Source organism: Emydura macquarii, unplaced genomic scaffold (assembly GCF_026122565.2).
Source record: "Emydura macquarii macquarii isolate MOO-44397 ecotype Brisbane River unplaced genomic scaffold, CSIRO-AGI_Emac_v2 contig_1483, whole genome shotgun sequence".
In the NCBI taxonomy this organism is placed as follows: Eukaryota; Metazoa; Chordata; order Testudines; family Chelidae; genus Emydura; species Emydura macquarii.
Window position 1 is genome coordinate 19704413 of NW_027131620.1, and position 23417 is coordinate 19727829.

At 41.3% G+C, this 23417-nt stretch overlaps 1 long non-coding RNA gene across 5 annotated transcripts in view; it reads right to left on the reverse strand.

The window, feature by feature from the left end:
- LOC137157387 (uncharacterized) overlaps positions 1–23417 on the reverse strand; it is a 62296-nt gene that overhangs the window by 21996 nt on the left and 16883 nt on the right. For 4 of the 5 annotated variants that reach the window (XR_010921103.1, XR_010921104.1, XR_010921105.1 and 1 more), the window contains exon 2: positions 1335–1450. This is a non-coding gene — a long non-coding RNA (uncharacterized lncRNA). Of the gene's footprint in view, positions 1–1334; positions 1451–11832; positions 12005–23417 lie in introns of all 5 variants that reach the window. The other variant, XR_010921106.1, reaches the window with a different exon arrangement.

Consider the following 23417-nt stretch of genomic DNA (forward strand, 5'->3'; position numbering starts at 1 on the left):
AAAATCCATCTGCTACTGGCAAGAGGTACAAGTGTCCCAGGAAAGTGACCTGTGGACCTCTCTACCAAAGCTATAGAAGGTGTAGGGGAATCTGTTAGGGGTCTGCTTTTCCCTCCCAGGCTTGTGTCTTATCTACACGAAAGATGCAACTCTGAACCACATCCTGTATAAACCAATTCAAAAGACAGTCTTTGCTGAAGTTTGACTCCTCCCTTTCCCATGGCAATAGGGAACATTCAAGGGGAAAAAGTTGCCAAACTTGCCACTTTCTGAAAAGGAATTTCATTCTTTTCTAGGCATTACAATGAAACTTAACACCCCCGTCCTCCCCAAAGGCATCTTCTGCTGAACACATGCAAATTGGAAAGCTGGTTTCCATTTTGCCTTTTTACAGGTATAATACGAACATAGAACCTAGTTCTCCCAACAGAGGTGTAGCTCCTATTGGTTCAAGAGGAACTATTCAAACCCTGCTGGAGGAAAATAGGGCCCAGTATGTGCACACAGGTTTGCACATGCACATACTTGCCAAGCCTCGCTCACCCAGAGGAGAAACTCATGAACTGCACCTGCAGAACTGCCTTTTTAAAAATCCATTCTTTATCTCCACTCTGCTTCAAGACACACAGTTTCACTAGGACCGAGATCATCGTAAGTGGGTCCAACAATACAGTTTAACCACATGCAAGCAGACAGCATATTGGATGAGGGGCACTGTGTGTGTGCAAGTTCGTGTACACGCATGTATGCCCAAGTTTGGACAGAGGCTGGAGGTTCCCTAATAAAATGCTAATGGAGGATTTCTTTCCAGATCCCTTCTTAGAAGATATGGAAAAGCTGCCACCCCAGTCTGAAAAAGATTGAGTGGGAGGAGGGTGATCAGGCAAAGAGAGATTTACTATTAAACCAAATGAGATTCAAAACTAACATACTCATTGCTATGAAACCGATACCCGCCATGAGCCAGATAATGATATAATCAGTGGGAGGTCCTGCCATGGGAAAACTCTAGTTACATTTTCATCTTCTTTTTTCCTCTCTCTTGAACTTGACAAAGGGAACGGGAGTTTGTCTTTTCTTTATAAAAAAAGAAAACCAGTTTCACTGGTGTCACATTCAAGTGACCAAAGACAGAAATTCACATGAAACTGCCATTTTATTCTGAGTTCCAAAACCAGGCTACGCTAGAAAGAGCAGAAGATGTAGTGTCCTGTGTTCTGAAGTCATGCACTGAAACTCAGTATTAAAGTAACTAGGTCAATCAGCCTAGTTCCACTGAAGTCAAAGCAACTATGCTGACTTACATCAACCAGGGATCTGGCCCAGTTACTCACAGTTTTGCTGAACATGTCCATTCTGAACAGATATCCATATTGCATTGACTAAGACTCCCCCCATGAGATTGTTCTGATGTCAAACCAGAGATGGATTCTTCAGTGGTTTCAGAGACCTGGACAGAAACACGGAGGGAGACTTTTAACAGACATTAAAAGAGCACTCTCTCACTTATCCAAGTCTCCTCCTACACCTTCTAGATAGGCTGTTCATACACATGGTTTTGGAAGAAGAGAAATCCTGAATCAGTTTGGTATTAATACATCAGAAACAGAGTGGCCATTGCTTTATGGCATTACCATTCTGAGCTCAGCAACCGGAGACTTGGTCACGTTGACTACATCTACGCTGCAATATGTAAAATGGTCGTGGCTGGCCTGGGTCAGATGACTCAAGCTCACAGGGCTAAAAATGCCTGTATAGACTTTTGAGCTCAGGCCTAGGCTCTGAGACCCTCCCCTCCCCATCCCTCCCCCACCTCACAGGGTTTCAGAACCTGGGCTCCAGCCTGAGCCCGAAAGTCTACTCTGCAATTTTTAGCCCTGCAGTCAGAGTCCTGCCCAACTCAACTGACCCAGGCTCTGAGACTCAGTGCCATGGGTTTTTTATTTTAGCGTAAACATATCTTGGGTCCTAGCCTTAAAGGGTAACAGTTGTACCAGGTAGTTTGAACTATGTAAGTTAGTGGCTACCTGTATTTACCTGAACATGGGAAATATTATAACTTTATCTTAGGGCAAAGGAGTACGAGTACATCAGAACATCCAGAAGCGGAGCCTAGATTGGTTACAGAACAGAAAGGCTGTTGCAGAGTATGGATGTGCAGTAGTTTTTGAAAGCTGTGCAGAAGCTCTTTCCATTGCTCCCAAAATCCAACGCATACAAGGATTTTGGGAAAAGATCTCATTTCCTTAAACCTGATGTTTGGTCTGTGCTGTAAGAAGATACTGTGCATGCCAGATGAAACCTGAGACTTAGATAGGTATCCAAATTACCCTGACTACTGCCCTGCTCCTGCAAGGAGATTCCTCCACAGGTGAACTCTTGCATCCATACCGAGTCCCATGCATTATAATGGGATCCACAAAACATCTAGTCATGCCTATCTAAGGGCAGGATCAGGACCTAAATATGCATATGCAAATAGGCTAGTTACATATGCAACTGCTTGGTATTGAGTGCCTCTCCTTGGGTAGATGGTTCAGAGCTGCTGAGCTGAGACTTCATGAAAGCAAGCCTTCCAGGAAAGCTTCCCACAGATGTTTTGCTGTGGTCCAGATGAAAACACTAAGATTCATGTAGACTCCTGTAAACACTATTTTTCCCAGCTTGTAGGCAAGGGGATAGTTTTCTGAGTGTTACTCTGGCGCTAGATTGTAGCTTTAAGCCTCAGACATGGAAGTCATCTCTGGCAGTGCACACAACAGGAGCTATTACAACCTTTTAGCAGATAACAGCATGCTTCCCTGAATGCCAGCCTATCTCCGCTGATTGATGTGGACAGCAATAGGGCAATTAACCTGCCCTCACTGATCTTCTCCCCAGTACCCTATAGTGTTTCTAGAACTGCTGTCAGCACTAGAGTCCCTTGGCTCTTCCACACATACTATTCAAGCACCAAGATTGTACCTGGCTTCTGCATCCTCTTCCTCCTGGCACCCCCCACATAGGGCTGAGCTAAGTCATTTTACTCCTGCAGTGGTTCAAAGGCCTGTAGAATATTCATACTAATTGGGGAGGGAGTAGATCATCTGGATTTGCGATATGCTGAGAATTTAACTCATGTGACAATGCCAATATACTTTTGGGCGAAAATAATTTGTGTACATCATGTAATTTGTGCAAACGAGTTCAGGCTAGCACTTGAGTCACTGCCAAGGAGGAAGTAGATCCTGATCCTAGTGGTTAGAGCTTTGCAGTGGAATTCGAGACTCCTAGGTTCTGTGCCTCACTGACAACATACAAACTTCAGCAAGTCACAATGTTTTCCCATTCATATAGTGAGGATGTTACTACATACCAGAGCTGACCACCTAATGTCATTTAACTTATTCACTGAATCCATTTCTCCAGCAATTGGACCAGATCTCTAAGTGAGATTAACTGTAATTTAGCAAGCAATTTGCTGGATACTCTTTTGCATTAACAGTCCAATTAAATGCATTTTTTATTACTATACAACAAGCTCTAATACATCAGTCTCACAACACACCCAGGAGGTACATAATTCACTCATCTCTGTGGTTCGGGGAATAGACTGTGTTATAAAAAAAGCAGAAGATCAATGTTATATGACCTGTAGCCAGACTCGAGATGGGATTCCTTCGTGTGACATTACTACAGGTTTGTTTAATAGAAGTTTGCTCCATGTTTCTATTAAGAACCTTATCTGTTTACATTTTGTATTCCCAAAAAGCCATATTAGGATTGATAATGCTGTGAGCTAGATCAGCACAACTATGCTCGTCTCATGTCACATCAATACTAAGAGGACTTTTCATGTTGGCCGCTGCTCTATAGGAATTTTCAGACACTTGTGCATGTAGAATAAATATTTATATATAATGTGTGCTTGTGAATGTGTCCATACACAGAAACAGCCAGACCTAGTTAATCAGTCAGTTTGAAAACTTCATTGCTTTTAGATGGAGAAGAAAATAATATTAACATATCAATAGCATATACATGCTGGGAGAATGATTACCCTTTACATCTCTGGGATATCTGAACACCCAGATAAACCAGTGATACATTAACACTATCTTAATGTCTTGGCATCTCTCATTTCACTCATACTCTTCCATTCATCTTTTCTTCTCGTCTGTCTTCCCTTTTCCCTTAATTCGTTTGTTTCTCCTTTTACATTCATCGTTCTTATCTTTCACCTTTCCCCCCACCCCGCCAACTACTCCTTTCTTTTCCCTCTCCCTCCCATTCTCCTCTCCCCGCCCCCATTCCTCTAAGCTTGTTTCGCTTGAAATTTCCACCTTGTGGTTGCGTACTGCTGACTTCACATTTGCTGTGGTGTGAACTTCACATCTGTGAATGGATGACAGGAAAGATTAATAACCCCGCATTCCCCTTGACTGTGGGCCTATCTAATGAATAAATAAATAAATAACAGAGCTTAAAATCCCCTAAATAGAGACCCAGAGCCTGGGAGAAAACAGCATTTTGCTGAATCCATTCTTTAAGAAAAACAACCTCTAATGATCTCTAGTTTACATAGTCGGCAGTTTTTTTCCTAAACATTTTATGGAAAAAACAAAAACAAAGAGTTAGGACTAATTCCTCTGCCTCTTTCTCCTGAGCCAATTAAAGGAACAGTGATTTAAAAGCAATAATACAAAATATGTAGAAAGCATGTGGGGAAATAAATTTCAATACCATGCAGAAAAACAGCAGTCAAGCAATGACATCAGCTTCATCCATGTCGATAACAAGCTAAATGTAGGGGTCTAACTGGCTTCCCATTTCTGTGCAGGAATTTCATGTTAGAGCAGTAACGTTAAAGTGGGTAATGCATTTCCCAGTAATTCTAGCACTTCTATGCAGGTTGAGGCCTCTACTTTATCACGCTACTCAAAGCATGTTATAATTACAACTGGCTGGAAGATGGAAATCCTTGCCCATGAAAAGTTTTGCATTTTAAAAAAATGTTTTGTCCCTAATTGGGATGAAGAGTCAAATATGCAATTTATGTGGTATATGTATCTCACACGAAGGAATTTCTAGAAAAAAAAATCTATTTTGAAAGAACTGAAAAAGAATTTTTCAGCTTGCCAGCTGCCCACCTAGAAAATGAAATTGACAAGAGTCTTCCAGGGGGTCTGGCAGAGGCTGAGCATCCCAGCTCTATAGCTCCCCCACCAGCCCAGCTGTCATAGAGGCAGCCAGGCCATGGCGATGTCTGAGTTCCCTGGCAGTCCACGTCCCATGCAGCCCACTGCCTTGCTAGCAGCTGGACAGGGGGAAGATAGGGAGGCAGACAGTTCACCAGGAAAGCTCGTCAATTTCAGTGTCCACCTGTTGCAGAGCTGAAGAGCCATCATTTTGATTTTCCATGGGAAGTTTTTGATTTTCAAAAAGGGGTCGGTCCTTTTCAGTCAGAAAACCCTTCTGATGGAAAAATCCTAACTCCAGTCATAATCACCCATATAGGTACTGCCTGTCATAACTTATTGCTTTAGACACACTGTTCAATTCCTTTTGGACCAGCTCCCCAGCCATAAATTGACCCTTCGGCTTAGTTAAATGAAACCAGAGATGAATAAAACAGGGAATCAAGAAATCTAGATATCGTATTTCTCAGATCTGTTTGGGGGGGGGGGGGGGAAGTAGTGTGATTCATTTTCAGGTTAATCACCTCTCCCTTTGTAATGACATTTTATTGCATGAAAAGGAGACCATTCAATGATCAGTTGTATGAGGACTAAGGGTCATCTAGAGACCAGAGCAGCAGTCTGCCTAGCCTGTGACTGCAGGTCAAATCTGACTGAGGGCATAAAGGCAATGAGTCTTGTGGTCTCTGTTCAATCCCCCTCAAAATCTGTGTGCAAAAACCTGCAACAAATCTTGCAGTTTGATAAAAACTTTAAATACACAAGAACTTAAGGAGCCACAAACTTTTCACTCAAGCAAGGCTCCCTGACCTCAGGAAGAGGTTTGCCTGAGAAAGGAGGATTAGGCCTCTACTCTTTAGCCAAACAAGAACAACCAAGACTTTTTATTAAAAAAGCAAACAAACAAACAAAAACACACACACACACACACACACACACACACACACACACACACACACACACACACACACACACACACACACACACAGTGGATCAAATTCTGCTTACAGATTCGGATTCACATCTCATGTTGGCTTCAGTATGTATGAATACCCAAGGACATAATTTGGCCTGATACATTTCAATCTACTGAGAACCTTGTGAGAGACATAGTATGGGCCCGATCCTGCAAAGCGCTAACTACTGAAGTCCTACAGATTTTACTTCAACTGAGCAGAAATAGGCAAATGCTGAAAGCTATTAAAAATGCCACCCCGGTATAAAAGCCTGCAGCAAACCAGCCCCCTTGTATCGACACTACAGATGAATTTAGGGAAGGAGCAACACCAAACAACTGGGAGCTTGGTTCAGATAAGCAACCAAATATATGGGAGCTTCTCCAAACCAGCCATGGCTCCCTTCCACAAGGCCCAACTTTCCAACTCCCACCACCCCCAGTCCCACTGTATGCAGACTAACGGACATGTTCAGCAGTGACATTTACTATCTGAAGGGGTATGGACTGCTCACCCCAGAGCTATTCATTGGGGACTAGTCCATGGGCATAGGGGTGGACAGTCCTAGCCACTCTCTCATCCCACAGAGACACGTCTCTCTGGAAGCACTAACATGGCCACCTTGCATTTAAGTAGCATGGGAAGCCATTGTTGATAAGAAGAGGAGAGGAGACTGGCTCTTTGTCCCCACCAGTGCAATCATTTATGGATCTGATTCAAGCCCATTAAACTCAGTGGGAGTCTTTCCATTGACTTTATTGGGCAGCAGGTTTTTTTAGTAACCGTTTTCTTTTCTCCATCCTTTTGTACCCACTGCAGTTTCAGTCTTAATCAATATCTGATCAACCACGCACAACCCCCATTTCCTCCAAACGGAGAAAATACTCCAAGAAAAAGTTGCTCTTTCCATCCAAAAAACATGATTTTTTTTTTTTAAAGAAAAGAATTATGCACTGTCAAAGTTTGTTTCTCATAGGTGGGTGGGCAAGAAAAATCGTTTACCCTAGAGAAAACTCCATTAGGGGTTTGTTCTATGCATTTATGAAATACTAAAAAGCTCTTCTCAAAGAAATAATTTCCTTTAAAAAATACATTTGTATAAAAATATATTTAAAAATTATACTCAATTTTGTTCAGTGAAATGATTAAAAAATATAAGTGAGAAGAATCCGGCCCATACCAAATCAGATTATTGCTCTATTAAATCCATTTTCTGCCTCGGGCAGCAGCCAATACTACTCGCTTAGCAGAAGAAAACTCCATCCCACAGCCTCATCAAGTAATGGACCCAGGGAAGAACTCTGAGAAACTCTCACAAAAAAAAAAAACCCCAAAAACTCAGGGACCTGGTTGAACCCATTCAGCCAAAATCAAAGCAAGGCTGTGGGCATGCAAGCAGCCAGGGCATACCAGTTACTGATGCCGTAGACAAGGGACCGAGTCACAGATGAGGCCCATCAACCCCCATTAAGATGCCTTTTGTTCATGTGGATTCACAGTAGGCATAGAGGAGCTGGGTATATGCCTGACTTATCCCCCAGCTTCTTTGGATTGCAGAAATCTCAGTAATTGCAGCTGACATAGTGGTGTGGAGTCCTTAAACACAGTATAGCCACTGCTTCGGGCATGGCAGAAACGCAGCATTTCCACTGCATTGTCCTCAAATGCCTGCTTACTCAGTCACTGGATTTTGTCACTGAACGGTTATTCAGCATTTGTATTTAGGGGGAAATTTCTTCCTTGACCTTGTAGTGAACAGTTTATATCTTGAAGATCAGGATTAAAGTTCCCTTTTATTTAAGGCTGAGTAACTACAAATGTCAGTAAGTTAAATAGACCCTGTTCAAACCCAGTCACGCAGAGTCCATGAACCTCAGTGCAGCTGCAAATTTTACAAGCTAGTCTGCTAGGTCTCTAGCTATTGTGGTAAGTACAATCTTGTCGCAGCAGGAAGGTACCTTTAAAAATTCAACACTTTAGAACAATTTGGCGGGGGAAGAGCTTTTCTTTAAAATAATGTGTGTAAGTCTGCAGTTGTACAAAATGTTGGTCTTCTAAAAAACAAATGCATCAAAATGGACATAAGACCCAATCTTGTTAATACTTATGCATGTGAGTAATTTTACTTGTGTGTGTGCAGCATTTGCAAAACTGGGCCCATAGAATAGAGCATAAAAATAGAGTGAAAAAAAATCTTTACAAAATGTAGAGACATCCCAGCACTATTATACAGAGACAGATAATTGAAATTAAACAACATTTCAAAATGAAGATTTTAAGACGGCAGCTATTAATGGGGAAAATATTGATCCCAATCCTGCAGTTCTTATTCAGCAAAACCCCCACTAAATAATGCAGGATCAGGCCCAATGCACTGAGTTTTACAATTGCTTTATTTCAGATTCTGATGCAAGATTCATTTTTCTTCCCAGAAATTTTGTAACAGACATGAATAATAAAATGCTCTAAAATGCTACTGACCTTCAGGTTTTAAATTTGAAAGGAATTCTAGAGAGAAAAAATAAATGCAATGTAAATAACCACTGGGTAATTAAATTTATTTTTAAATAGCATCAAAGTTCAGAAGAAAGAGAACAACAAAGAATATCTAGTACAGAAATGCACAAAGGCTCTGCCTGTATAATTAGTTATCTAGCAGGATCCAAAGCCCCTTTATGTGGATGCATTATTTTCGAGATGGCATCTTGCAAATCTGAACTAAAAATGCTTTTTGTGCAGTATTCAAACATGAAGATGCCTTGGTAACATTACAGGATGAAGATTCCCAAATAGATATTTAATTTAGATTGAACAGGACACTTATGCCATGGTAAATAAATCAGTTTATTAATGAAAGCCCCTTCACTGATGTTTAATGACTATTGTATCTCTGGCATTGCTGTTAATCTGAAATAAATGTGTTTAATAATCAATTGATATTTGTTTATCATGCAATAGTCTTATTAAATCAAAATTAAATGCCTATTAGGGAATGCTAACTTAAAGCATTACCATGACTTCTGAATGAGGCTACAATGAGGCTTGCTTCTTGAAAGGAGTAACTAATTCTTTGTCACAATATTGTAATACATGTTACAAAACCAATAACTGAGAACTTTGAATCGTTGAGCACAAAAGAAGAGAAAATGTTTCTAAAAGCAGATTAAATATCTGCATTATAATTATTACATTTTAAAATGTCTTTTGCTGGGTTGAACAATTTTTAGATAACTTAGAAATCTAAGTCCTTGATTATCTGGTGGGGGTGTATTTTGCCAAGCAACTATGAAAAAACAATTTCTCCCCATTCTTGCCAGATTTTCCTTTCCCAAAAGCAATCTCTGCTATGGAAAACCGCATTTAAAAAAAAAAAATGATATATATCTTTTCTTTATAGAGAGGAAAAAGTTTACAATTAAAGCCAAGGTTTTAACCATAAACATGCATTCTCTCTTCTTCAACATAGCACTTGGTCAAAATGCCAGAACATAAATGTATCAAGACACCCATCAGTTTCATTTTCCCTGCTGTCATTTTTAAACAAGTTATAAAATCTCCTTTATTACCATGCTAAGGGCTGTTTTGAGTCTTTGCTTCCCCCCGCCACACACTCCTTTTCAAGCACTGAAAAATTATTTGTTTCAGTGAACGGAGCACTTATGTCAGCCTGAACACCCACAGCGAAAAAATAAACAGCAGATGAGACAGACATGTTCCCAATAGAAATATGGGATAACTGCAGCATTAGCTCCTAGTATCAGCAGTAGTTTGAGAACATGCAGGGGGACATGGGTTCTTCAAGGAGCAAAATGGACAGAGGAGAGAAGGAAAAAGGTCTTGAATCCCTTTGAGGAATGGATGAGTAACAGAAACTTGTTAATCAAGCCTGTGTTGAATACAATGCAGACCCCTCAATGTGAAATCATGTTTCTTAACAGAGGAACTTCTATATGATCAGAGCAGCAGACTTCCCAGGAAGATGCATTGGAACAATTTGGGAATTTCTTTTTACTTCATATACCAGTGGGGTTTAATTATACCAAAGCTCTGTAGAAATACCTTCTACTACCAATCTGCCTATCTATATTATATGGAGAGATTAGTGTACAATACAGAACTGGTTTTTGCCAAAGTCGACTGCCAATTCTGTTTTGTAGAGAATTCATGAAAGTTTAAGCAAAGTGAGAGTCATTTTTCTTTTGGTCACAGCTCAAAAAACCAGCTTTGCACACATTTCAATACATTTATTTGCTCAGTACTTACACATGTTCCTTGCCACATTTCAGCCCAAAGGGGAATTGTGGGCTGAGTTACAGAACTCTTCTGGTAGGTATTTGAATTAGAAACAAACTAACTAAATACCAATTACTACAGCAGAACAATGTATCTCACAAAAGTGTCCTCAAGTATTTCTTGGAATTTGTTTCAGGTGTGTTCCCATCCCTCCGAGGATAATTTATCACAAAATTTCTAGTCTTAGAGATTACTAACAAGATTATTCATGAGCATAGCAAGTTTTAAGCAATTTAGAGAATATTCACTGAAAGTGAATTTCAAACTCAAACACAAGTATTTCAACTTTCATTTGTCTCCTCAGGGAACAGAAATAACACCATATAACCTGCACATCCAATCAAGCCTAACCAACACAAATCAGATTTCAAATATCAAATACCAACAATCAACAGCTTCCAAACAATCTACAGAGCAAGGATTAGTCACAAAAGTATTGAGCAAATAATGAATATGGAGGCACAAAAAAAAATCCAACTACTCATAGTCCATTTGTAAATAGAATAGTAAAGAACTAATTCATTGTATCAGATCTACCTTGGACCAAATATGCAAGTGCAACGTGAGTGAATGCAATTCCCAGTGAGGTCCATGGCAATTATTTTAGAAGGGTTTGCTCATTCTTGCCCAACATAGTATTTAAGTGCCTGCACCAAAGATGCATTTCACTCCTGGATTCCACCAAATGGGACAGACACCTTATTTAGCTTCCATAAGCCATGAAAATACATTTTTGTTAACTAATAAACTTTCATAAATGTTTACTTGGGTCAGATAAAGTAATTCAATTATATTCTGGGAGACAGTCAACTGTTGGTATCTCAGAGCGTGCGTACGTGTGCGCTCCTGTCATTTAAAACTGCATGTGTGTGGAGTGACTACAACCAAACTCCTCAGACTCAAAGAATCACCTTGTCTGTAGCAAAAGAATCATAATTAAATGCTCACAAGTCCTGTCATAAACAGCCAGTCGAAGCTGAACAGATCTGACTCCTTTAACGCCAGTTCGCTTAGAACAGAGGGGCATTGCAGGAGAGAGTCCATTACTTTAAACAAAAGGCAACTTTTCAACTCTGAAAAATACAGTAAAGACCCTTTCATCTTATCACAGAGGGGTGATAAGGACCTGGAAACTTTTGTTTTAATTTTAGAACCCCGAGCTCCTAACATTGGTCTAAATTCTACCTACCGAAGAGTTAGTTGATGAGGGAAAGCAGAGCACTTCAAAATGTCATTTATTCTCTTACATACATGGAAAGGCCAATCAATGCTTAATAGTCACATACAACCCTGTTTAGCTCTAGCACTCCCTTATCATGGTCCATGTTTCTGTGTCATTTATTTTATAGAGCTCTTCTGATATTATCTCTGGAATTTCAGGCTCCCAGATGATAGAGAAATTTTACCTTGTTTAAAATGTAGATGCCGAAGTTCAGCTTCTTGTGAGCTGAAAATACCTTCGAATAAAGAGATCAGCTCATATTTTACAGTTAGATTGTTCAGAAGATGACAAAGTCACTCAAAGTTTTCCCCCAGAGCCACATACACGGAGGGCAACGAATCTGCAATTTTTCATGTCTAAACAAATATAAAAAACATTTACAATTAAGGAAAAATATAGTTTCCAAGGTCTCCAAACCTGCTCGTTTTGAGTATTTCTTCCAGGGAGAAAAATGGAGTCTAAAGCCCCAGAGTGCCACCGTGTGGCTATTTCTTTTTTGATTTTTTTTAAGGGAAACAAATTTTTAAAAATAATTAAATTTTGCATTGGTTTTCTTTGCTGGTAACAAATATACTTAAAGAGCATTGTCAAGGCTGAGATGCAAAACAAAAGACAAAACACCCCATCAAACTTACCCTTTTTTTCTACATACTTTTGTGAAGTTCATGTAATTTTGCCTAGAAACAAATTCTCTTTTCCTTAACCCACAGCCCTCTATAGAACTAGTGCCTGTACTAGGCCTAAATTAGCATGCCCATATCTGCATTTCCGGAAGAGAAAGTTACCAGTCTAGAGAAGGACATATCACAGGAGAGTTAAGAAACTACACAATTCCTGATTCAAACCAATTTGTATTTGTTAATTGCAATGATTTCCTTAACTGTTTCTTCACAAACTATTTCATGCACACTCCTTTTTCAACAAAAGGGATATATAGGGTTGGGTTTTCCACTGTCTCACATCCTGTATAGTCATTTACCTCTGTGCAAAGTGAGCATAAAAGGCCATTCAATCAGAGTAGTCTAAGTTGCTTTGCACAAGAATAAATGACTACATAAGGGCTTATCTACATGGTGGGGTAATCCACACTACAAGGGTGTGATTTCTAAAGTGCACTGCCATGGTGCACATTAATTGATCCATGCTGGTACACACAAAAGGCTCCCTCGTGTGCTTTAACATAGCACAGTTTCAAACAGCACCATATTAAAGTGCAGCAGGGTTTACATAGATCAATTAACGTGCTACACGCTAGTGCGCTTTAGAAATCACACCCTTGTAGCACGTTAGCCCCACTGTACTGACAAGACCTTCAGAGCAAAGCAGTGAAAATACCACCTTTCCATTTCCTTTCTGAAAAACTGGCTGTGCTCATCTGTACTGTGCATCTTATCAAAATACACCTCATGGAGAACTGAATGGCTCCAAAAATTTGTAACTAAGCTCAGAGCCTTTTTCCTCCAGCTTACTTGCCCAGTTGTCAGCCAAAGTCACTACCTACGGTTGTCAACAGTCCCTTAGTACAAGGGACATCCCTTATTTTTTCATCTCTGTACAACAAGATCATGAGTTGCCGAGTGCTGCAAAAAACAGCAAGACATACCCCTGGCGAATGTAGGTAAGTATTATTTTTAATAAGCAGTAATGGTGAAGATGATGATGATGATGATGATGATATCAAGTGGAGGAGTGGGGCGGGGGTGCTAAGGAAACCGTCCCTTTTTTAAAATACCATGTTGGCAATCCTGCTGCAGCTGACAGCTGTTCAGTCACCAGCGTGAAATGAGTTCTCCATCTCTCACTGTGGTGCCCTCCGAAATCCACCTCACAAAACTTAACATGACAATTAAGGATCAACACTTCCGCTGACCTGATGAGGCTGTAGTAGCATAACCCAAAAGGGAAAGTATGGTATGTTTAGTCCTCTGAAGTCAGCTCCTGCTGCTCTGATCAGCTCAGATCCCCACATGATTCCCTCCATTTCCTTCCTCTTCATGTTCAAGCTCCTCATCTACTCCTTCCAAGATTTATCAAATGTCACCCCTCCAATTCTCTTTCCATTCTCCCCTCCTCCTATTCCCCTCCCAACACTTTTTCCAATCTACTTTCCTGCTCCCTGCATCTCTCTCATATGCAACCTTGAAAGGTTCCCCCTTCTCAAAAATCCCTTCCCCTACACCCATTAGCTTATGCCTTGCCTTTATCTGTACCACTCATCGAATGTAAGTCCTTCAAGCATAAAGGGACATGTCTCACTATAGCTGTGTAAAGCACTATGTACATCTCTGGGGCCCTTATGCCAGCCTGGTTCTGCCATAGTATAGGCATTTCAATAGAGCGACTCAAGGAGTAAAGTCCTGTTCCAGATTTATTAAGGGTTTCACAGTCTAGTGCGGTAAGATAAATGAGTTTGGGAAGATGGTCATTAGCCCTTCCCTGAACCTGACAGAGTGTTTCCTTAAGATTTCCATAGCACTTAGAAGGAAGACCAGCTATTTTTAGCTCTGGGTCAGCTGGATCTTCCTTGGCCAATTTGTAGCCATCCCAAGAACAGCAGGAAACTGAATGTTTTGCTCAACAGACTCTTGGGACTGGAAACTCAGTTGGAGATTATGAAAATGATGCAATGGTAGAACTGTGTGTGGTGGGGAGGAGAGGAGAATAAGCTCCCGCTATGCCTTCCAGCATAGTTAAACACCACCTGGTCGCACCTAAAGGGCATAGCATCAGATTCTCAGATATTAAGGAAGTCATTTTAGTGAGTCTTATTTCTTACTAGCCTCTTTAATCTCATTTATTCTCAATGCATCTGATGGAAATAGACTTGCATGGGGTAAGATCTGTAACTAGAGCTCTGTCTTTACTTGTGTTTTATTGGGTCATAAGTAGCATGGAAGGAGAGATTTTAGTTCACAGACTGAAGACTACAGCTATCATTGGAGGAAGGCATAGAGATAGGCAGGAAATTGGTCTCATCTAAAGCAGCAGCAGAATGGCCAGACCAAAGGCAGATTTGCACCTCCCTCTTTCTCAGTATCCTTTGTACACTGGAGGGTTTTTTAAAATTACTTTCAGGAGAAAAGGAGAGAACAGTAGGGTTGACTGACGTCTTATTTCTCTGTGTTTGCATTTTTTTGCTATGCAGGGCATAATCTGGTTCTTAGGGAGTTAATGCACCTGCCATTCCAGTGCTGACAAGCAGTTTTTCAGAGGAATATGGAATTTTTTTTATTTTTATTTTTTTTAAGAGCCCCAAAGATTGCACTCTCGAGACTCCGCAAGTCCTGCCAGTAACTAGCAGGTACCAGCACGTGAACGTTTTTGACCGCACTATGATTGATGGTATTTATTTGTGGCTTGCTGCCTAAACCTCTTTTTTCCTTTTGCTTTGTCTCTCTCTCTCTCTCTCTGGTTCTTTTGAATAAAGACATTTTAGCCATTTGGGTTAGTGGGAAGTGTTCATCCAGTGCCTCTGCTTTCTTGGAGCTGCTCTGTTCTGCTGAGAGTTTTGAAGAAATAAATGATCAGTGGTGAAAAATTAAGAGTGATTGTCAGAGAAGCCTTTTGTCTAATAACATGGAGATTATTTGTGGACAGAAGGGGGCAAGCTTCCAAGGAAGATCTGCTAGAGGAAGTGCCTCAGAGCTTTCCTCTGCTTCTTTTTTTATAATCCACAGCTGAAGGGATGCATGAGGAGGGAGTGGAGTGAAGGGCAGAGCCCCTCTCTGTGACATTTCTCCCCAGTCATAGGCCACAAGACTTGGGTAAGTCAATGCTGAGAGAAGCTGCATTAGCTTATCCATTCCTTTCACCATCCTCACTCTGAAGTCTCCTGATGAGGGAAGCCAAAGGGGCCACGAGCCAGAGAGAGGGCACAGATCTACAGATGTGCTGTAATGGGGGAAGTCCCTTCTGCCTACAGAGAGATGGGAACTAACCCCATCTGCCCTAATGGGGAACCCACATGAAAAGCCACTAGTGGAAATGTGCAGTTCTCCCAGCCTCTCCCTAGAAGAACCCCTGCAGTGGTTAAAGGGGCCTTTAAGATTTTAATGGGCTTATCGGAAATAGGAACAAAGCCCCAAATTGGAGTTGATTCTTCCTTGAATTGCACAGCTGACTAATTGCTTTTTATCACTTGTTCTAAGCCTCTCTGCCCTGGCCCAGCAGGCTTGGGAGAGGCAGGTGAGTGTTTTTCATTTCTCTCTCACACACATTAACATGCTATTTTCCTTTTGAAGGAAAAAAACTGATCTGATGAAGCACCTGGCAACAAGACAGAAGGGGAGATAGATCTACAAGGAGAGAATCTTGAAGCTTCATGGCTGAGTCCAAGCAAAAGTATCTGTTTGCTCAGTATTGCTGGGTTGGAGTTAGTATGGTCAGCTCACTGCAGGTAGATTCAGTTTGCAGGATCTCCTCTGCTTCCGTTCTCTGCTGAGGCTAGATGAGAACTTGGGGCATAAGAAAACCTTAGAAAGCACATGAGACAGCCAAAGCCGCCCAATTTGAATTACAGATAGAGACACCAGTTGGCAGAGGTTCACTAAAAGATGGAGTCCTGAATGCCCCAAGGACTGTCTCAAGAATTGTGTGGTGGTAAGACACACATTGTGCAACAACACCTGGTGCAGTATTGTTTTACTTAAGACAATACAATTGTATTTGGTGCATCACAGATATATGCAGGCACCTGGGATTTCTCTACACTGATCGATACCAAAATACTTGTTGGATTATGGTTCCATGATCAGGTAGTGGGTACATGGGTATCTGGGGCTGAATTTTTAATCCCTGACTGTGTCTGTAAGTATTAGCCATGCAATATGTAAATAAAGGAAGATAATCTTGCCATATAAAATATGACGTTTTAGCTCAAATAATTTTTCTTTCCTTCATGGATGGAAGTGATACTGCAGACCAGCTCCAGAAGCAGAAGGGGGAAGAATGATTTCCCACTCTCTGGATTTTAAAGGAAGATTGTAATTTTGGTATTGTAGTAAATACGGTTAGAGATAGTTATTTCTACATCTATAAAACCCAAAGGACAGAGACAGACTAATGAGAATCTGGAAATACATTATTATGCATACTGTGCTGCACATCTCCTAACGGTAGTTGAAGGCATGTAGCTTCTCATAGGATTGTCCCCCTGGTTTTTATTTAAAAATGTGGAGGGTATTTACCACAGTCACAGGTGCTCATCTTAAGTACTTAAAGCAGGGCCACCAGGAAAGAACTAAGGGTTGGATTTTCCTCCCAAGTCAATAGAAGTCAGGAATGATTCCACGTAGTCAATGCAGTCACTATGGTTCAAGACCAGTATAACTGAGGAGAATCATGCACAGTAGCCCCTACATGTAGCCAGCAATGTGAAACGTGTGAGCTCTGACTGCTCCACAGCCGTACAGTTCACCCAACTTCACACACTGCATCAGATTTTCAGAAGAGCACCCAACACACAGATCTTTTGACAATCTCGCCTAACATGAACTAGCACAGCAAAACGCTTGACAGAGCATTATCAGAAAGCTGATAAGAGGCCAGCTAAAAGAACAAAGAAAATCTGGCAGTCAACCCAAAGAAATGTTGCCCCAGACAATTTAAAGTCAGACACTGGAGATATGCCCACCTATAGCCACCTGTAACATGTTATTTGCATTTTATAGACCTGACCAGCATATTGTACAAAGATTAATTTATTTATTTGGCATATGCAATCCAGTCATGCCAAGCCACAGCATTCTTATTAATGATGCACGAAGTCCTCCAGGAAGTAAGCTGAGTCATTTTGCAGTCCTCAACAATGTGTGTCATGGTTTGCGGCTGCCCATATCGACATAGTGGATTATCTCTAAATCGGCCCTGAAATTCCACAGCTGCACAAATTCCACGTCCAGTATGAAAGTGGTTCAGAAAGCTCCATTGCCTTCACAGTAAATCAAACCCAGGTAAATGTTGAGCAGGATCCAAGATTAACTGATCAACCCTTCCAACACTTACGTTAATTATTATCCCCATTATACAGATAGGGTAAAAGACACAGGTTAGGTGACTTCCCTAAGGCCTCTTAGAGAGCCAGCATTAGAACTGAGAAGCTCCCAGCTTCTTCTAAGCTAGTTTCTCTCCACACTCTCCCACATAGTTCTGCTATTACGTCCTGGCCTGCAGACATGAAGATGGACATTCAGACTGACTCTTATGCAACATGTTGGGTCTCATTAGGGTTGCTTTTGGCAAATCCGGGCTAGTGAGATTTAGGCACATCAGCTACAGAACACCTGAAAGAGGGGGACAAGTTCTCACATGGCCCATTGACACAGCAAGAACTCTGCCCTTGTCCTAATCAGGGAATCCAGGACTACCAAAAGAGATCCTTCAGCCAGGACTCTGCTGCTCTGCAGAACATTCCTGTTAGCATGGAAAATATCAGTGAGTAACTTATCTACACAAGTGTCTGCAAAATGGTCAAACAGTGTCATCTACAGGGAAGAGGGAAAGTTACAACTCTAAGTGCAAGGTAGCTGGGATAACTGTATTGCAGACTTGCTGTGAAATCTGAAGCTGGCCAGAACCTAGTCGAATGACCAATCACTCTTGCTCACTTAAATTAGAATTCAGAAGCTCCTAGCTCCTTCTAAGCTAGTCACGCTCCATTCTCTCCCACATAGTTCCCTTATTATGTCCTCTCCTGCAAGAGAAGTGTCGATTTGTAGGGCCTTCTCAGCCTCTGAACTGGAGCAAACACATTTTGGATGCACAAGCCTCAGAGTGGCATAGGCACATGGTTCACTAGATAAGCAGTAACTTGATTTTCATATGCCATCTGACAGGCCGTCCTGAAACTCATGCACAACTTTGGGGCCAAATACTCAGCATTCATCATAGATGAAGCCTAAGAGTTGTGTAGGGAAGCAAAGAGCTGAGCCCAAGAGCTGGTATAGAAAAAATATGGTCAGGATTCTAGGAGACAAACAGGCTTCCTTGCCCAGAAGTTGACTTCAAGGGAGGGAAGATTTCAAAGAGAGCGTGGGATAAATAAATGGGCAGCATTCAATCAGACCAGGAAGTGTGACCTAGGATCTTAACAGGGGACTGGCAGCACAGTCTCCTGGGTTTGATTGCTGGCCCTGCTACTGACTCATTGTGCCCCAGGACAAGTCAGTTCACCTCTGTGCCTTAGTTTTGCTAGCTTTAAGATGGGGCAAGTAACATTCACCTGGTTGACGGATTTATCCATTAATGCTGATGCAGCATTTTGAGGTCCTCAGCTGGAAGGATTTAGAGATGCCAAATATTGCTCTACACTTCACAGTGCCCACATAGGTGATTACATGGAGAAAGGCTGTGTCCTACCCCATATGTAACTAGGTAGCAAATAGCTAAGCAGGAACAATTGGTTCATTCTCTCTCAGTGTGATATACACAAGATATACGCAGAAAGTGAGCACACGTTATCCTGCCCCCAAATAATACTGTCTACCTACCTGCAGTGGTACTGGAACAATTTTTACAGTGGGGTCACTGAGAGACATTGAACCAAACTGCAAACCCTGTATATGATGGAAATCACTGCAAGCCAGGGGGTGCAGTAGCACCCCTAACTCCAGCACCTATGCCTACCTGCTGAGCTTGCCAACAGGTTTTGTGTTGAGACTCACCTTTGATCCCCAGCAACTGCAAGAGGTCACAGCTGCAAATGAGGGCACACTGCAGTCAGCAGAGGTGATGTGCACATAGCAAGTGAACACAGAACAGCCTTGACATGTTCACATTCTGCTTCCACTTTAGGCCCATGAAAACTGCACGTGGTGCATACAGACCGTACAAAGGTTTTCCAAAGGCTAAGACTGATTCAGCGAAGAAAGGAGCAACTGAACTTTGCCACCTCTTCATCAAAACTTCAAAAAGCTATTTCCTAGTCATTGCCACCTTTTGAATTTTAACAACTGGCCCAGGAGATAAATATTTATCAACCAATGTTATGTATCACAGGGAAACCTGGACCCAGATAGCTGATTCAGGGAGGGATCTCTCTAGATCTGGGAAGTTACTGGTATTACAGAAGCATTCAGAGACCCACAACTAAGGTCTGGGCCTCATGGTGTTACGCACTGTATATACCTGGAGCAATTGTCCCTGCTCCAAAGAGTCAAATTAAACAGAATGGGTGGGGGAAAGGAAGCAGTCCCCTCACCCCACCCCATTTTCAGATCAACACTGTGCTCTAGTGACTTACCCAAGGTCATGCAGCAAGTCAGAGGCAGGACCGGAAAGAGTACCTAACTTCCTATCCACTGGACTGCACTGCCTCCCAAATTACAATGAACACACGGTAACACAGTCATCAACCCTTGCGCTACTGTGCTAAGGGGCATTTAGCATGTATAAGCAGGGGAGTCTTCTCACCCAGGCTGCAGAGGACAGGGGTAGAGTAGTCCTGTCTACTGACAAAGCTTCAGTTAAGGAGGTGGGAAAGTCACATGCTAAAGAAATGATAGCTTGAGGCAATTTGGAGATGGGGCAATACAAGGAAAGGGGGCATGTTTCATTGACCGTTAATTTGTGGTTCCCCCTACAAAAAACCCCCACCACCATAAACCTAATAGCTGCAGCCACAGCATTTACTGCACATTATGGCATCTGAGAAAGTGCTGACTGGGACAGCTGACAACCGCTTTGCAATGTAATTCACACCATAACATCATCTCCCAGGCTCTAGGATTTCTCACTGAAAAATTATGTGATGCTTTTTTGGAAACCCAATACGAAGTTATTGATACATAGCACACCCCAAACACTCTGGCTTTCAGCAAATTAGCTTTAGCCTTTTAAAAATAAGATTGTTTAAAAAATAAATAAAATAAAGTTCTTCTCCCCCCCCAATTTAAATTTGATGGATTTTTTTCAACGGCGGCTTGAGGTTTAAGAAATGTGTTTATTTCATCATTTGCCTACTCTACTGGCAACATCTGGGTAACTCACTCTAGCATTCCTTTGATTGGAGATTGTTTCATTTGCAGATTTCTGTCCTAGGGCTTGTCTGGATTGCAGCACCATGTACACAATGGGCGGGTGAATTGTAGAGAACTCTAAAGCACCGGGTTCTAACTGCCTTGTGTAGACCCCGTTGGTACAAACTGAAAGGTGGCTAGTACACATTTTCATAGGTTCCAAGGACAGAAGGGATCATTATGATAATCTAGTCTGACCTCCTGTCTAACACAGGCCATAAAACTTCCCCAAAATCATTTCTACAGCAGATCTTTTAGAAAAAGACCTAATCTTGATTTTAAAATTGCCAGTGATCTACTGTGCCCCTGAGTAAATTGTTCCAATAGTTAATTACCCTCACAGTTAAAAATACACCTTATTTCGAGTCTGAGTTTGTCCAGCTTCAAACAGGACAGTGTTAATGTGCACTATGTACCTTTTAGTTCATGCCAGCAGGGTCTACATGGGTCAGCTAAAGCACAACACTTTAGACCGCTCTAAATTCATTCTTTTCTCCATACTCTGGACTGCAGTGCCATATAGACAAGCCCCTAGATATTTATATGCCATCACTCCCTGAGGTCCAAGGTACAGTCCAGAAAGTTTCTATAGATCTTTGTACTACAGAAATCACTACAAATTGGCCATTATTTGGAGGAAAGATGTCAATTTTTATTTTCTTTCATGATATAAAATGTAATTAGATCTGGGCAAAATGTGTCAGTGAAACTTCCTATCCTCTCCCAGTGAAAAAAATGTAGATTCAACTATACCAAAACATTTCACTAATTCTTGTTGGTTTCACCTAGCTGCATCAGTGGGGGGGGGAGGGGGGGGGATCAAATGCTTTGTTTTAGCACTTCTGAAACAAAAGTGTTTCAGTTAAAAATGACTTCGTTTCAAAATTCTTTAATTACAAACAATCAAAAACCTTCAAAATGGTCAATTTTGTCAAAACAAAACATTTCATTCAACTCAAGACCATTTAAAAACTTCTCAAAATTGCCAATGAAACAAAAATTCTGTTTGTCACACAGCTCTTAATGTTAGATAATTGGCTGAAAAAGTCCCAGGGATTTATCCATCTGTTGACCACATCGACATAGCACCCTGTATATCTCCAGTGTACACAATACACTTATTACACAAAGTATTTTTCTTTACTTAGGTGGTAAGCTCTGTGGGGTAGGGCCTTTGTTTGTTTATTTGTACTGTACCCAGCACAATGGAGCCCTGATTCCTGGCTGAGGGATGTGGGCACTAACAAAATACAAACAATAATAGCTTGTATGTATTTGCTGCTTCAGTATGAATCCCTGTATAGAATTTGCCACACTGGATCAGACATTTGATCCATTAGGAGTTAAATCCAGTGGCCAAGACATACTGCTTTAGAAGAAAGGAAAGCATCCATAATACAACTAGATGGGTGTGTGGGAAAGCGTTAGCAGGGGTTACGCAGCTAGCTGACACTGTTAACCTTGAGACTGGATTACCCCTATTTCAGCAGATCTACCTATAATGTTGTTACTGTCGTAAAATTAATTTACTTTCTTTTACAATCCAGCTATTGTCTTTGAACCCCAGACATGTTTTATTTATATAGTATATGCTACAGAACCTTCACAGGACTAGATGGCTCAGGAAATAGGAAAAGAGGACAGAGTTTTTCACCTTTATGTCACTGGTTCAAAGCCAAACCTAGAATAGCAGTTATTGAAAGGGTCCTATTATCCTTGCATTCACTGTTTTATTACCAAGAGCTTCTTGCTACTCACTGGTGGCTGGATGAATAGAACCTAATGAAACAAGAAAAAAGTGTCAGCAAGCTTGTAACTGGTTTTCATTTAGCTGGTTCTTTGGCCTAGTGGTAATTGCCTTACTCTTGCCCTGGCTATATATCATCCCCTAGCGTGGAAGGCGATGAGAACATGGAGACAGTATATTCAGGCCTTCAGGAGGGAGAGTAGGAGCAGTGATGCTTCTATCATGTCAGGGAGAGTCGATGGGTCAAATCAAGTCCTCCTTGGGCAGAAGCACAGTGGCTGAAACATGCCAGGGGCTGAACTCTCAGTGGGGTTAGTATTTAAAATGGGAGGAAACTCTCTAGATGGGGGCCACATGTGAGGATCTTATCCATGTATTCCCTGGAATTAATATGAACCATGGAGTGTCCTTATTTTATCCAAACTGGTTCATACATCCCTATTATTCAACATCACATGAACAGTGATGGGCAAACTTCAGAAGGTCTGGAGGCACTCTGTGGAGGAGGTCAGAATAGATGGTCATGATGGTCCCTTCTGACCTTAAAGTCTATGAATCTAAGGAGCTCTCCTGTATTGCCTGAATTCATTGAGGCTGAAAATGCCACAGGAACAGCCTTCCTTGGTTCTGCAGAAACCAGAATCAGGAAGTGAAGAAATGAGCAGAAATATAATCCATCCAAAAAATGAACAGAGTTCTTAAACAGCTACAAATTTTTCAAGGTCAGTTGATTTTTCAGTCATTTCAAATTAATAGTTTACCTGAACAGGATCACTCAGCCCCACTAAGTACACATTTCTTTAGTCACAGAATTTGAGCTACCTTAAAGTAACACTAAGGACCATGCATTTAGCCACAGCCTTCAATTTCATACACACAAATATATGCAAGAGCAAAACAGAGTCTAGCAAAGATAGGTGTGTGCACAATTTAAAGCTGGAAATACCTGCCTGCACATTCTTGCAAGACCAAAAATCAGGCTGCTTTGAGGTACACTAAAAATTTGTT